Source organism: Amblyomma maculatum, chromosome 2 (genome assembly GCF_055883805.1).
Source record: "Amblyomma maculatum isolate TAMU_Amacu chromosome 2, ASM5588380v1, whole genome shotgun sequence".
Lineage (NCBI taxonomy): Eukaryota > Metazoa > Arthropoda > Arachnida > Ixodida > Ixodidae > Amblyomma > Amblyomma maculatum.
This window is the reverse complement of record NC_139345.1, coordinates 215,104,955-215,118,599: the sequence shown is the minus strand read 5'-3', so window position 1 is coordinate 215,118,599 and position 13,645 is coordinate 215,104,955. Positions and strand designations below refer to the sequence as shown.

The following is a 13,645-nucleotide window of genomic DNA, read 5'->3' as shown; positions in this document are numbered from 1 at the left end:
CAGAGATAAAAAAGAGGTGGCAGGAATACACGGAAGAGCTGTACAAGAAGGACCCGAATGTGCAGACCCAACATAAGACGGTTGTGATTACTGATCTCGAACCGGGCATCCTGAAGAGTGAAGTTTAATGGCCTTAGCCAGCCTTGCTAAGAACAAAGCTAGTGGAATTGATGGCATTCCAGCTGAGTTGCTTCAAAACCTCAACCATGACGCTGTTAACATTCTGCATACAATATGTCAGAAGATTTGGACAACCCTGCAGTGGCCACAGGATTGGAGGAGGTCAGTTTACATCCCCATTCCAAAGAAAGGCAGTGCCAAAGATAGTTCCATCTACCGCACGACCACGCTTATTTCGCATGCTGGCAAGGTGATGTTGAAAATCCTCCAAGGTAGGCTGCAGCAGTATGTGGATCGGGAGCTTCCAGACGTGCAAGCAGGGTTTCGCAAGGGCAGAGGAACTAGAGACCAAATTGCCAACCTTCGCTGGATCATGGAAAAAGCAAGAGAGTGCACGAAACCCATATACTTCTGTTTTATTGATTATGCGAAAGCGTTTGACTGCGTAGATCACAGTAGATTGTGGCAAGCTCTCCAAGAGATGGGAGTTCCAATTTACCTCATCTGTCTCCTCAGGAAACTGTTTGAAGGACAAGAGGCCACAGTCAGAACTAGGCATGGTCTTACTGATTCGTTTCCGATTGAGAAACTAGTGAGGCAAGGCTGCATACTGTCGCTCTGCCTATTTAACCTATATGCAGAGTGCATCATGAGGAAGGCCGGTCTGGACGTGTTTTCAGCTGGAGTGAAGATTGCTGGAAAATGTATCAACAACCTTAGATATGCGGATGATACCACTTTAATGGCAGAAAGTGATGTGGAACTCAATAGACTTCTGATGCGCGTACAAGAAGAGAGTGAGAAGTTTGGGCTTAAACTGAACATTAAAAAGACAAAGATCATGGCGTCTTGCCCTATCAAGTCCTGGAGCATCAATGGAAAAGAAGTGGAAGCTGTGACAGATTTTCTCTTCTTGGGCTCCAAGATTACCTCAGAAGGAGACTGCAGCCATGAAATTAGGAGACGCCTGCTTCTGGGAAAGAGAGCAATGGTTAGCCTTGACCGCCTATTAAAGAGCAGAGACATTAGTCTGCCAACCAAGATCCGTATAACTCTTGCTATGGTCTTTCCAGTTGTGATGTATGGATGCGAGAGTTGGGCTGTGAAAAAGGCATACCACCGAAGAATTGACGCGTTTGAATTGTGGTGCTGGCGAAGACTCTTGAGAGTTCTTTGGACTGCCAGAAGATCAAATCAGTCGATATTGTCGACCATAAACCCTGACTGCTCATTGGAGGGTCAAATTCTAAAGTTAAAGCTCAGCTACTTTGGTCATCTGATGAGAAGAGAGGAGTCGCTGGAGAAAGATTTGATGTTGGGAAAGGTTGAGGGTCGCCGTGGAAGGGGTAGGCAGCGAACGCGATGGTTAGATGGCATCCTCGAGGCACTGCAGATGAAGTTATGTGATGTTAGGAAGATAGTGAGAGACCGGAAAGCGTGGCGTGATATGGTCCATAGGGTCACGAAGAGTCGGACTCGACTGGACGACTGAACTGAACTGAAAACAATTTCATTGAACGCATTATTCACCGTCATTATCTAATTCGTTTAAAGGAAAGGAAAGGCGCAGTCTCTGTAACTCGCTTAATCCCGCTATCATCCTGGTGGTAGACAAGGAGAATTATGATGAGCATTCCACAATCCGGGGCGTGGCACAGTTGGTAAAGCGCTGGACTGGGGATGCAAGGGATGGAGGTTCGAGTCCCTGTGGAGACAAGGTTTATTAAGGCGAAAGCCTTTAATGGCTCATGCTGTCGTGGACAAGGTGTGTCCCGCATTGGCGGCGTTCTGATTGGCCGAGGCGGGATGCCTCCCAACCATCTGTAATATTTGAACGTGCGCCAAGGAACGCCACACGGCAGGAGCGATGGTGCACAATCCAAACTCACACTTGCCGCAGAAAGTGTGATCCCCGCCAGGGTGGTGCAGTGGTAAGACGCCCGACTACAGTGCGGAGTTACCGGGTTCGAACCCGACCAACTCGAGCCGAGGGCAACGCCTCTGGTCCTTGGTACGTGGGCTCCGTCTCCCTGTGTACAATACTTTTCACACTCCCACTTGAATCAGCAATAGCATCTGCATGGACACCAGTCCAGATCTGACACTAAGCCGCCACCTTGTGGACATCACCTGGAACAGGACACACCATACACTAGGCAGCGACCACTACATTAACTTTCTCGCGGTACCGTTTACACAGCCTCGTAAGAAATTCCTTACACACAATCTAACAAACTGGGATGCCATCCGCAAAATGCGAATGGACTACCTAGATTCAACCATCACAGACATTGACCAATGGGTGAGCTCAATCATGACCAATGTCTCCACACACACCCAACACATCGAAACAACACAGGACACTCCTACATTAGACTCTAGACTCGCCTACCTCTTGGAGGCTTATCACAGCCTCCTAGAGCACTGGAAAAAGAACAAACTTCACCGCAAGCTGAAAAAGAGGCTGGCCGCACTGCAGTCACAGGTCACCCAACATGCAGAGGAGCTCTGCCGGTCCAACTGGGGACAGGTTTGTGACAGCATGGCCGGCAATCTGTCCACCAAGCGAGCCTGGCAACTCCTTCGACATTTCATCGACTCTACACAGTCCAAAACAGCTGCGCAACATCACGTCACTCGGCTCATACGCAACACGGACTTAACCCCGGACGTCCTTTTGGACAACCTAAAACGAACACATACATCACCCGGCACATCCGACCTCCTTCCTCCCTATACAGGCCAACCAAATTCTACTCTCGATGTTGAGATTATGGAAGCCGAGGTCCGAGCGGCACTCCTGACTCTCCGAACCTCTTCCACTCCTGGTGTTGACAAAATCTCCAACTCCATGCTTCGCAACTTGGATGATGTATCGATCACCCAGATTGCGGACTACTTTAACAAATGCTGGGCGGAAGGTACCCTCCCCCAGTCTTGGCGTCATGCCAAAGTTATATTTATTCCTAAACCAAATAAACCACTCACACAAGCAAACCTCCGACCCATCTCCCTCACTTCATGCCTGGGAAAACTTTTCGAACGCGTTGTGCTGGCGAGACTCACTCAGAACATGACGGACAATGACCTCTACCCCCACAGCATGGTCGGCTTCCGCCCCCGTTTGTCCGCGCAGGATGCCATGCTGCAGCTCACCACCGACATTTTTGACCCGGCTATACCGGGCCATACAAAGGCCGGCCTGGCTTTGGATTTATCTAAAGCATTCGATCGAGTTGATCACACCGCGATCATGACAGCCCTCTCCTGTCTTATTGTGGGTGTGCGTACGCACACCTATATCGGAGCTTTCCTTTCAACCGCACCGCTGAGGTCCACTTTGGCCCACAACATCACCTCCTTACTCCCTTAAAGGGATCGGTACTCCTCAGGGCTCTGTCCTCTTCCCTTTCCTGTTCAACGCGACAATGATCTCACTCGCCCGCAAACTTACCACGATACCACACCTCCGGCACACCCTCTATGCCGACGACATAACGTTGTGGACCACCCACGGCACTGATCGCGACATAGAAGGCACACTACAAAGCGCCGCCACATTAACACAAGAACACGCACGAAGCATCGGACTCTCATGCTCCCCAGAGAAGTCCGAGCTCCTCATCCTCCGCCCCACCACCCGTAACCCTCCCAGCGCCCCCATAACCGTTGCTTTGGATGATCGCCCCATTACGGAGGTGGACACTCTCCGGGTCCTGGGGCTTCATATCCAAAGCAACGGTAGAAACAGGCTCACAATAAAGGAACTCAAACGGGTGACAGGTGCGATCTCGCACCTCATCCGCAGGGTTTCGGGCCAACATAGGGGCATGAGGGAGCACGATCTATGTCGTCTCATTCATGCCTTTATCCTCAGCCGATTCTTATACACGCTCCCTTACCTCAGACTTAGAGGAGAAGAGATCTCCACCTTGGACGCGATGCTTCGTACCGCGTTCAAAACCGCCCTCCACCTACCCCTCAACACTTCAACAGAGAAATTACTTCAGCTGGGTTTCCACAATACTGTTGGGGAGCTTGTGGAGGCCCACAGACAGACCCAGTATATCCGATTGACACAGACTGGCACCGGACGTCACATCCTCAGAACTCTCGATGTTCACATCCCAGCTAACGACCCCACACTCCTCTCCATCCCACACCCTATCCACTCTAACCTTCTTGTCAAACCCCTTCCCCAAAACTCCCATCCACAACACCACGAGCCTCGCCGCCGAGCCCGGGCAAAGGCGCTCCACAAATATTACGGCTCCGAGACGGATGCCGTATGGGTGGACGCCGCATGCTCGGGCGATGAGGCGGCGGCAGCCGCGGTGAACAATACCCTTCAGTCCATTGCAACTCTCCCCCTCCACTCTGTTACCTCCTCAGAAGTGGCCGAGGAGGCAGCGCTCGCCCTTGCAATTGCCCACACGGAAGCTAAATATATACTCACAGACTCAAAAACTGCACTACTAAATTTCGCACATGGGTGAGTTCATGTTTCTGCTTTTTGCATACTGACCTCGCCCACTGCCAACCCGCCCCGCCAGGTGGAGCTTATCTGGGTGCCTGCGCACTCGGAGAACCCTGGCAACGAGGCCGCCAACAGCGTAGCCAGAGGTCTAATGCGCCGGGCACGGGCGGTCCCCACGTCGGAGTTCTCCCGGGAGCGCATGCACACGTTTAAAGAGATGACTAATGCCTACCGGGTCGAGAGACAGATCTACCCCCCACCTCACTCCTCCCTCAGCAATCACCACCAAACACTATGGCGCCGCCTCCAGACGCGAACCCTCCCATCTCCTTACATTAGGTCCCGTTACCACCCCACTCTCACCGACCCTACCTGCACCCTTTGCAACCACCCCACTGCAACCCTTGCCCACATTCTATTTCAATGCCCGGCGAATCCTCCGCCGCGGGGTCTGGAGCACTTCACCACCTGGGAGGAATGGGACACCCTGCTATGCTCTGAGGGCCCCGCCGGGGTGGTGCAGTGGTAAGACGCCCGACTACTGTGCCGGAGTTCCCGGGTTCGAACCCGACCGCGGCGGCTGCGTTTCGATGGAGGCGAAACGAAGTGGCGTCCGTGTGCTGTGCGATGTCAGCGCACGTTAAAGATCCCCAGGTGGTCGAAATTACTCCGTAGCCCTCCACTACGGCTCCTCTTTCTCTCTTTCCACTTTCATTCCCACCTTCCTCCCTTCCCCTACGGTGCGGTTCGGGTGTCCACAGATCAAGTGTGACAGTTACGGCGCCTTTCCCTTCCTGTGATCCAATTTAACTTTAACTTTTAACCCGGTCCGGCAAAAGACCGCCACAGACCGAGCTGACGACGTCATGAACCGTAGGAACATGAACGTTTGAGTGTAGTAGGGCCTGCGCGCCCCGAACTTTCGATGGAGGCAAAACGTAGTGGCGTCCGTGTGCTGTGCGATGTCAGTGAACGTTAAAGATCCCCAGGTGGTCGAAATTACTTCGTAGCCCTCCACTACGGCTCCGCTTTCTCTCCTCCCACTTTCAAACCCACCTTCATCCCTTCCCTTACGGCACGGTTCAGGTGTCCACATAGCAAGTGTGACAGATACTGCGCCTTTCCCTTCCTGTGAACCAATTATTATTATTATTATTAAGTGTAATAGATAGTGCGCCTTTCATGTCCTGTAAAGCAATTATATAAAGCACTGCAACGAACGCCGATTAAAAAAGTCTCATCTTGTCTAGCGTTCCTGCCATCTGCAATCCCACACTTGAACGCGCGCCAAGGAACGCCACGCGACAGAAGCAATGGTGTACCGTCCAAACGCACACTTGTCGGAGAAAGTGTGAAAGACATGGCGCCTTTCCTTTCTTGTAAAGCAATTATAATTATATTGTAAGGTAGCACTTGCACGAACGTCTGTTCTTTTTTAGAACCAGCTGGCACAGCGCGAGACGCTCCGAGCAGTAGGCAGCGATGATGATGATGGATCTATACAGATGAAAGAGGTGAAAGTTCACGCAATGCGCTCACACAAATCCCCCATCAAATTAGAGGAGAACAACAACAACAACAAAGTCCCCCCGACAAGAGAGCGGCCACCCTGATCGCTGATTACAGGGATGAAGGACGACGGGCATAAGGCTTCATGCGCGAGAAGTGGACGATCTCTTCGGAGCAACGACGTCGACCTGCGACGGTGTGCGAGGGAATAACGCGATAGTTATCCGAATACGTTTTATGGAGAACTGTATAAAAGCCAATGTAACGACGGAGGAATTGGCTATATTAGCCGAAGAGGTCGTACAGGTGTCTAGCCACCTTGTACGCACCATGGTAGCTACCGAAGTGGCAAAGGCATACGATAACGTGTTACATGCCAAGATATTTAGCAACATGGAAAGTATGGGCATTCCACTACATGTCATAAAAGCGGTGCATAACCTACTTAAGGACAGGACGTTTTCTGTCCGGATAAATGGACAAATAATAGGCAATTACACAGCAAAGAAAGGCATGCCGCAAATGTCAGTCTTAGCAGCTTTGTTATTTAATATCGCAGTCATCACTTTGGCGTGGAGATTAGCGGAAATACCAGTGGTGCAGTTCATTATTTACGCAGATGATGTCACAATCTGGTTTACTCATAAACGCCTGGAGACACAAAATCTTTATTTACGAGAGGCCCGAAATACACTTGATGAGTACGTCCACGATGCAGGTCTGGAGCTGTCACCCCAAAACTTTAGCTACATTAAGGTTGCAAATAAAAATGGAAGAAACCAACTGGCAACGAAGAACTTTGCGCTAAAGATTGGATATCAGACATAACAAAAGGTGGACTAGTTGAGAGTTCTTGGCCTAGATGTTCATAAATCTTGCAAAGGAACACAATGCCTTCATGGGATGAAAAAAGTAGCAGTGACTTCCTTGCACTTTATAAAACGTATTTCGTCAAGGGAGCCCGAACGAAGATTGCAAGGCGTCTTGTACAATCGCTGCTTCAGCCCAGAGTACCATACCAAGCTCAGTTCCAAAGACTCACGAGACGACAGTAGGCAGAATTGGAAACGATAAATAGGAACGCAATGCGTACTATCACTGCTTTACAAAAACTTACCCCTATGCTTATTCTTCAGGAATATATGCAGCTCAGCACACTGACACCCCTCATTGAACAATGTGAGTCAACAAGTAATATGAAACGGAAATATGTTATACCCATGGCATCCTTGACCAATGCGGTGACAAGGCAAACATCGACAATGGCTGACCCCAATTCATGAGAGTTCACGACTATTACGACGAATAAAACGACTAAACTACGTCTTAAAGATAAGCCGGCATCTCGCCCTCTGGTTAATTCACTCCCAGGGACCTGTATTACAATAAAGACGCGTCGATTATAGAAAATGGCCGCAGAACAGTCGGTGCCAGCTCGACTCACGAAGAGTTCAACGTACATAATGAATACGAAACAGAACATCCGGCCTCCCTTGTGATGGAACCTTATACAATCCGCAATGCAATGAAGGCCATAAATAAAATAGAATCCATAACAGAAGCTCACATCTATACCGACTCCTTAGCTGCCATAAAATAACTGAAAAGAATGACAAAGACATTACGTGTAACAAAGATCCATGCTCTTAATAAAGAAACAAAGGTGCGCTTCCAGATACATTGCGCACAAGATAAGACTTAAGAACGTTGAGCAGAGAAACATTTACAGCCTCGCACATCAAATTCCAAGCAGTAATACCTCACCCACCAAGCTACCTCTTGATGCCCGCTCTGTTGTCCGCTCTCTGCAGGAAAGTACACTTACCCTCATCCTGCCGTCCACTTACCCCCTCCTTAATAACTTAACTAGACTGGAGAGTTATCCCTTAGAAGGATAAGGGCGGAGGAGGCCCTTACCCTGTCAGTCAGGTGTCGATGGGACTCCCAAGACATAGGACCGACCACCTGCCCGAAATGTTCTACACTGGCTGCAGAGGTGGATGTTCGCCACCTGCTGTGGACTAGTGCAGGGATGAGGGCATCGAGAACACGGATTCTTCAGGAAGTAGGACTGTCGGCGACGAGGGAGGATGATTTCTCCAAGGGGCTAATGGACAATTCTAAAATCAAAAGTCTTCTTCAGTTTCTTGCAGAAAACTGCTTGCATGACTTTCTATCTTATGCCTTATGGCAAGTTAGCGAAATAAAAATATATATACATTCAAGATAAAGGAAGAAAAACAGTGTATGTCCATAAATCTATAGAAATATATATAGTTCATAGAGTGTCTAGAAGTCAAAGTATTTTTCAGAGCGCAGTGCAGGCAAATAGAGCGCTTCGTTGTGTTCATCGCAGCGGGATCTCTATGCAACGCGCTTGAACGCAGGGAAAAAAGCGCACGAATGCCACAGAATCGCGAACATCGGAAAAGCAAACACTTTGCTCGACTGTCCTCTTGCGCCAAGTATCGACCTCTGCTTTCAAGGAGCTGTGGGCAGCCGCACGTTTTCACAAGACAGCTTTGATCTGAACTTGTCGGTACTTGACCTGACGTCTCGAGCAGCTCAGACCATGCTGCAGCCCATTTCTGCGGCGGCTTACCAGCTCTCCATCCTGACACTCCTGCGCCGATCACTCTTGATTTGGCACGAGCCGGTGACTGCCACCAGGAGAGGCTTCTCGACGCCCGCCGGGGTGTAATTTATGACCGAAAGTAGCGAGCACAAAAAGCAAATAGGCTAGACTCCTTATATGGGGGAAAGGGCTCACTTCTCTCTCTTTTTTCTTGCCTTCTTGTGGTTATCGCTCCATTTCAATTACAAGGACGGCGCAGAGATTTCGGTAATGTCTGCAGTTCAGAGAAATGAGGACTTGTAAACAGAAAGCGTAAATCTCTTGCACTGATATTGCTGACTTCTCGCCGGAAATCGCTTGGCTTAGAGCGCCGGCGTATGTCTGCCATATATAGCGACGAGTGTAACATCAGGTCTACAGGAACCCGAGAAAAAAAATGGAAAAGAGAAGAGGCCAATACAGTGGCTGGGAAATTTCGTAAAACGGATCTACGCTACACAGAGCCGGAAAGATGCCTATTACTAGGGTGTATTTTGGCACATAGTGTCCGCCAGTTGGAAGCCGTGCGCGCAACCATATGCTCCTTAACCCTTTGCTGTCCCTAACTTTTTTCCGCCTCGCGGCCGTACCGGTCCCAAACTATTTGCCCATTTTTGGGGCCGCGGAAGAAAACAAACAAATGGGCAAGAAAATTTCCAGAAATGGTTATTTTTGAGGCTTTGCTTGGATGCCGAATCCCTCAGCGGTATTTTGGCAGGATACGGTAACGCTGGAAAGCATTCCCCTGGGCGAAGGCCGGGATTTTGAGGACACTCTGGCAGGACAACATTTCGCAAAAAACGGATTATTGCATTTCACTCCACACACGTTGAATTATAGATCCACGATGTTTAAACTCATTCGATGCAGTAGATAGCTTTAAAATAAATTTTTATTGTGAATATTGAAAACAGCTTTATGGTCTGGCAACCATTGGCCGCTGACGTCACAACTAGGTCTCATCCCCATGTCGTCTGCTATCCGTAGTGTCGGCTGCACTCTTGCATGGCCGCCGTGGAGGATGGTCACTGAGAGTTTTTTTTCTTTCTTGAGCAAATATATTTGACTCACAAATAATCTTTCTTTCACTAGCCTTCACTATAATATGCGACCTGAGTGATCCTCGAACTTGTTCTGTGCTTCGTATAGATATTGTCGAGGAGGCCGAAACTGATGGGCTTGTGCTGTATTATTTAAGCATACAATCAGAAGTGTGTTTACGTTTTGAGAGATAGCTTGCTTAGCAACAAGCGCTCCCGCGTATAAAAAGGCACATATGTCCAACCTTTCCTTCCACCGTGTGCGCGGCGAAAGGGGAGAGGCATTAGCGTTGTTTTGCTGATTGCCGAGCTATTGTCCGTCGCTCTTTGGGTCCAAAAAGTAAGAGGAAATACTAAACAAGCATACGTCGACGCGAGAGCATACCTTGCGACATTAGAGGAGCAGACAAAACTTTTGAACGAAGCGGCACGTCTTGACTTGCTGGTATATGCATGCGCGGGTTAGACAAACATAATTATTTTCGGCTGGGAAAGCATTTTCGCAAAAGGGACATGGGCAGTGAACGAAAGCATGCGCCGCCGCCGCCGCTTCAGTCTCGTCATCGCAAAACCCAAGCGATTCGAATGTGCTTCACCGCCCGCACCGAACAAGAGCGCCCCATCTGCCGAGGTCTCCGTCTCGCCTACCCCACAAGCGCGAGCGCGACTGCGACCGATTGCTCCCAAGCCAAATGACTCATGAGTGGTTCAAAGTAAACACGTAAACACACATTATTTAGTATCTGGTGTGTGAGCCGTTAACTCCCATAGGAAAGCGTAGATTTACGGATTACGACGGCGCCCACAGCGCGTTTGTTTACATAGCTTTTGCAATGACTAAATCCACGCTGCTCTTTCGCACGGCATAAAATTCAGCTGGCACTGCGAAAACTATCCGCATCTTTTCGCCCCGGTTTATCTGTTGAAAAACTACAGTTTCGCTGCAAGTTAAACGTCCCCTGCCGGGTACACCCGCGGCGCCAACAGCTCGCCAGACATGGTCACATCGACGCTTCCCGCTCAATGTGCGCTTTGTGATGTAAGCCATTTGGGGTCACTACTGCCAGACCTCGATAGCCACATGCAACCGCTAAAGGTGCGCTCCGTAATCGCCGAAACTCTAAACACCGCGCTCTAGGCCTACTCGTCGCGGAACGGGCGCCGACTAACATTTCTGGCTAAGGTCATTGCTGACGAGAAGGGGAAACATATTGTTACGTACTTTGTACGCGATGTTACGTACTTTGTACGCACGGGGGTTTATTTACACGGATCTCTACAAAGAGGACTGCGGCGAAGCGTACAAGCGTTCCTCTGCCCTTGCTCTTTCTTCTTCTTCACCGATCTACCCGACCGCTCTTTTTCATCTTCCGTCGACGTTCTACGAAGACGCGTGACAATATCACGGTTAAGCAACAGACAAGCCCGGTTGTTCAAGCCGGTAACTCTTCGGGTGTTCCCGCTCGGCCTACGATAGGGCCAACTGTCCGCTCATCAGTTCCATCGGCGTCGAGGAGCCGAAAACATCACATTAGGCTCACAGGCGACCATTGGTCGTGCTCGGCCCTGCTGGCGTTGTCGACAGATCAGTGCGTCGATAACGAAAGAAACCTAACCGTGCAGCCCACTTACTGGGACCGTGCCTTATGCTGAAGAACACATCGTGCGGTAACATCTTCAAGGTCAGATCTTGGGCGAGTTGGTGACGATGTTCTATATCTGTCCCGTTTATCGCACTGTAAATATGTAACATCTTCATCAAGTACGGTCACTATGGAAGACGACTGTGGACATCGTCCACACATGAAAGAGAGCCGTGTCCTTTGATACTGCAGCCTGATTGAGACGCCCTGCCGCTTATCATCTGTGACGTCACAGGAGCACTTCAATATGGCGGTCGTTCTCGGTTGGGAGGAACTCCTCGATCCCGATTTCTATCGCGCTTTTCTTTGTACTTTGCGTCACGTGCTGGGCACTAAAAATTGTGCGAATATAATCACAGACCCGCATATTATTCACAGAAGTATAAAACGCCAACAGGTCCAACGACCCTATCACCTACCCTTTAAGAAGCGCTATTTGGGTTTGAAGTCCACATATCTGGTTCCTGCTTTGCAGGATATAAAATGAACGTCACGGTGCATTTATTGAAAACCTCTTTTTAATGTAAAACGTTTCACCTTTGTGTGACAACTTCATAAACGGCCCTAAACTGCAGGCAACTTGCCATCGCGTTAATGGCACACCTAAACTAAACCTTGGTGCCTAGCAAATACCATTTTGGCTGGTATTTCTTAAAACAGTAACGCTATTAAAACTCATTTTGGCTGAATGTAATCATAATCATTTGCAACATGGTACGCCGCAAACAGAGAGAAACACGGGAAATAACTGCCGCAAGCACTTCCTTAAAAATCTATTTATTGTCGAATGGTCACGCCTGGTGGGAGCCAAAACCTTGAATGAATATGATTAGAACAATAACAATGATTGACGACTGAACCAACAATATTATAGCAAAACGAATGCGCAAGAAGGCAAACACATAAATGAACAAATTAATCATTTATTTTCTTGAGCAGGTGTAATAAGCAATAGTAATGTCTGCTTTAGTTTGGCCCATTCCGTTTGTATCAAAGATCAAAGATCCGGACAAGCGCTTACGGCTGCATTGTTTCAGATCGCCGTAGCAGCATCTGATACTTGTTTCATTTCAACGCAGTTTGGAATATGCTACTTGGTGCGCAACACATGCCCAGATGAGAGCATAGAAAGACAGAGACCCTTTAAAGGGAAGCTGAAACGTTTTTTCGCGAAAAATTAGTTTTGTGCAGTATTTTATAGTTTTTTGTCCGCTGAACAAGACTGTCATACTTAAAACAAAGCAGAAAGGAGCGCAAACGGCAGTTTTTACAAGAAAACGAGCACCAGTGGGACCGCCCTCCAAGCAGACGCCGCTGTTGTCTGTAATTGGCCGGGCCCATCATGACGTCAAGTTCGGGTAGGCCAGGCCGTTGCCGGAAGTGTTGCGCCGTGCGCATCGCTTCAGGGCACTTGAGAGCTCGATTTAAGATGTTATTGGTTATTCGAACATTGTAAGACACCCCGATCTCTTACCGTACTCGTTCCGAGCACCCAGCAGTTCAAAAAAAGAAGGAACGGCGCTACGAAAGACGCTGTCGACGTAAAGTCAGCACATTTGCGCGAGTCGAAAAGCGCAAGAGCTGGCCCGCTTTAACAGCTGCCCTTTACACACTGAAGCTGGTTTCAGTAGCAACAAAAAGAATATAATGCGATTCTAGTCGACAGCGCGTTTATACAACCTTCGAGTATCGCCCAAACGCGACAAGAAACGCACGCGTACTGCAGCTGCTGCCCGTCCTATCTTTGCAGCTAGTTAGCGCTGTTCAACGCAACGCCGAAAATGGTCCGGCTTCAGCCGCATCATGAAATGACAGTCGTGTTGGCAGCGCCTGCTGCGCCGGATGAAGCGAGCTTACCGCAACGGTGCCGGCAGCGCTCACTGGTTGTCGCTAGGCCTATATTTTGTTTCGCATCGGCACTTCAGCAGACAACGTTTAAAAAAGTAGGCAACGCTGTAGTAAACAGGCTACTCGTAGAACTGCTTACTGTAAATCACTTTGTGTCACAATGAAATGAAGATGTTATTTCTCACGGCGCCGCCTTAGAAGATGATGTGTACAAGAAGATCGGTTGAGCCGCGACGGCACGGGCGACTTCCGCTGTACACAGCTGTGAAGAGAACCTTGCTTGCATCGCAGTTATCCTACCAGCATTTTGGTACCAGTTAGCAAGCCTCAATAAAGGTTCAATTTTGACATTCCGTTATCCCTGGGCCTATTATTTAAGACGGCAATAAATTTG

General features: G+C 49.1%; 1 pseudogene; it reads left to right on the top strand.

The window, feature by feature from the left end:
• Positions 1 to 2,374: 2,374 nt before the first annotated feature.
• Positions 2,375 to 8,807, top strand: LOC146201267 (uncharacterized; annotated as a pseudogene).
• Positions 8,808 to 13,645: the final 4,838 nt, after the last annotated feature.